The following is a 3,653-nucleotide window of genomic DNA, read 5'->3' as shown; positions in this document are numbered from 1 at the left end:
AACAGAGACAAAAGAATAAGGACGGCACCTGCACCAGTGGGAGGGAGCTGTGAAGGAGGAAAAGTTTCCACACACTAGGAAGCCCCTCCGCGGGCGGAGACTGCGGGAGGCAGAGGGGGGAGTTTCGGGACCGCGGAGTAGTGCACAGCGACGGGTGCGGAGGGCAAAGCGGGGAGATTCCTGCACAGACGATCGGTGCCGACCAGCACTCACCAACCCGAGAGGCTTGCTGCTCACCCACCGGGGCGGGCGGGGCTGCGAACTGAGGCTCGGGTTTTGGTTTTGGACGGAGCTCAGGGAGAGGACTGGGGTTGGCGGCTTGAACATAGCCTGAAGGGGTTAGTGCACCACGACTAGCCGGGAGGGAGTTCGGGGAAAAGCCTGCACCGGCCGAAGAGGCAAGAGACTTTTTCTTCCCTCTTTGTCTCCTGGTGTGCGAGGAGAGGGGTTTAAGAGCGCTGCTTAAAGGAACTCCAGAGACGGGCGCGAGCCGCGGCTAAAAGCGCGAACCCCAGAGACGGGCGCGAGCCGCGGCTGAGGGCGCGAGCCCCCGAGACGGGCGCGAGCCGCGGCTGAAAGCGCAAACCCCAGAGACGGGCGCGAGCCGCGGCTGAGGGCGCGAGCCCCCGAGACGGGCGCGAGCCGCGGCTGAAAGCGCAAACCCCAGAGACGGGCGCGAGCCGCGGCTAAAACCGCGGACCCCAGAGACGGGCGGGAGACGCTAAGGCTGCTGCTGCCGCCACCAAGGGGCCTGTGTGCGAGCACAGGTCACTCTCCACACCCCTCTTCCGCGGAGCCTGTGCAGCCCGCCACTGCCAGGTTCCCGGGATCCAGGGATAACTTCCCCGGGACAGCGCACGGCGGGCCTCAGGCTGGTGCAACGTCACGCCGGCCTCTGCCGCAACGTCACGCTGCCTCTGCCGCCGCAGGCCGGCCCCGCACGCAGTGCCCCTCCTTCCCCCATCCCCCAACACCCGGCCTGAGTGAGCCGGAGGCCCAGAATCAGCGGCTCCTTTAACCCCGTCCTGTCTGAGCGAAAAAACAGACGCCCTCCAGCGACCTACACGCAGAGGCAGGGCCAAATCCAAAGCTGAGCTCCTGTGAGCTGTGAAAACAAAGAAGAGAAAGGGAAATCTCTCCCAGCAGCCACAGAAGCAGCGGATTAAAGCTCCACAATCAACTTGATATACCCTGCATCTGTGGAATACCTGAATAGACAAGGAATGATCCCAAATTGAAGAGGTGGAATTTAGGAGCGAAATCTATGATTTTTTTCCCTTTTCCTCTTTTTGTGAAGGTGTACGTGTATGCTCCTGTGTGACATCTAGTCTGTATACTCTAGCTTCCACCATTTGTCCTAGGGCTCTATCCGTCCATGACTTTTTTTTTAAAAACTCTTTTTCTTAATAATTAAGTTTAATTGTAATAACTTTATTATACTTTACCTTCGTTCTTTCTTTCTTTCCTTCCTTCCTTCCCTCCTTTAGACAACGAATCACCCCAAATTGAGGAGGTGGTCTCAGGGAGCAGGATTTATGATTTTTCCCCCTTTACCTCTTTTTGTGAAGGTGTATGTGTATGCTTCTGTGTAAGATTTTCTCTGTATAGCTTTGCTTCCAACATTTGTCCTAAGGTTCTATCCGTCCCTTTTTTTTTTTTCTAAATATTTTTTAATTCAATAACTATATTATACTTTATTTTATTTTTACTGTATCATCTTTCTTTCTGGCTTTTTTTCCTTCTTTCCCTCCTTCCTTCCTTCCTCCCTCCCTCCCTCCTTTCTTTCCTTCTTTGCTTCTTTCTTCCTTCCTTCCTTTCCTCCTTTCCTTCTTTCTTTCCTCATACTTCTACTAATTCTCTCTACTTTTTCTCCCTTTTATTCTGAGCCGTGTGGATGAAAGGCTCTTGGTGCTCCAGCCAGGAGTCAGGGCTCTGCCTCTGAGGTAGGAGAGCCAACTTCAGGTCACTGGTCAACAAGAGACCTCCCAGCTCCACATAATATTAAACAGCGGAAATCTCCCAGAGACCTCCATCTTAACACCAGCACCCAGCTTCACTCAACGGCCAGCAAGCCACAGTGCTGGACAACCTATGCCAAACAACTAGCAAAACAGGAACACAACCCCACCCATTAGCAGAGAGGCTGCCTAAAATCATAATAAGGCCACAGACACCCCAAAACACACCACCAGACGTGAACCTGCCCACTAGAGAGACAAGATCCAGCCTCATCCAGCACAACACAGGCACTAGTCCCCTCCACCAGGAAGCCTACACAACCCACTGAAACAACCTTAGCCACTGGAGACAGACATCAAAAACAACGGGAACTACGAACCTGCAGCCTGCAAAAAGGAGACCCCAAACACAGTAAGATAAGGAAAATGAGAAGACAGAAAAACACACAGCAGATGAAGGAGCAAGATAAAAACCCACCAGACCTAACAAATGAAGAGGAAATAGGCAATCTACCTGAAAAAGAATTCAGAATAATGATAGTAAGGATGATCCGAAATCTTGGAAGTAGAATGGACAAAATGCAAGAAACAGTTAACAAGGACCTACAAGAACTAAAGATGAAACAAGCAACGATGAACAATGCAATAAATGAAATTAAAATCACTCTAGATAGGATCAATAGCAGAATAACTGAGGCAGAAGAACGGATAAGTGACCTGGAAGATAAAGTAGTGGAAATAACTACTGCAGAGCAGAATAAAGAAAAAAGAATGAAAAGAACTGAGGACAGTCTCAGAGAGCTCTGGGACAACATGAAACGCACCAACATTCGAATTATAGGGGTTCCAGAAGAAGAAGAAAGAAAGAAAGGGACTGAGAAAATATTTGAAGAGATTATAGTTGAAAACTTCCCTAATATGGGAAAGGAAATAGTTAATCAAGTCCAGGAAGCACAGAGGGTCCCATACAGGATAAATACAAGGAGAAACACGCCAAGACACATATTAATCAAACTGTCAAAAATTAAATACAAAGAAAGCATATTAAAAGCAGCAAGGGAAAAACAACAAATAACACACAAGGGAATCCCCATAAGGTTAACAGCGGATCTCTCAGCAGAAACCCTACAAGCCAGAAGGGAGTGGCAGGACATACTGAAAGTGATGAAGGAGAATAGCCTGAAACCAAGACTACTCTACCCAGCAAGGATCTCATTCAGATTTGATGGAGAAATTAAAACCTTTACAGACAAGCAAAAGCTGAGAGAGTTCAGCACCACCAAACCATCTTTACAACAAATGCTAAAGGAACTTCTCTAGACACGAAACACAAGAGAAGGAAATGACCTATAGTAGCGAACCCAAAACAATATATAAAATGGAAATAGGAACATACATATCAATAATTACCTTAAATGTAAATGGACTAAATGCTCCCACCAAAAGACACAGATTGGCTGAATGGATACAAAAACAAGACCCTTATATATGCTGTCTACAAGAGACCCACTTCAGAACTAGAGACACATACAGACTGAAAGTAAGGGGATGGAAAAAGATATTCCATGCAAATGGAAACCAAAAGAAAGCTGGAGTAGCAATTCTCATATCAGACAAAATAGACTTTAAAATAAGGACTATTAAAAGGGATAAAGAAGGACACTACATAATGATCAAGGGATCGATCCAAGAAGA

Source organism: Phocoena sinus, chromosome 17, assembly GCF_008692025.1.
Source record: "Phocoena sinus isolate mPhoSin1 chromosome 17, mPhoSin1.pri, whole genome shotgun sequence".
NCBI classification, from domain to species: domain Eukaryota; kingdom Metazoa; phylum Chordata; class Mammalia; order Artiodactyla; family Phocoenidae; genus Phocoena; species Phocoena sinus.
The sequence above is the reverse complement of the archived record's forward strand: the minus strand, read 5'-3'. Positions refer to the sequence as shown.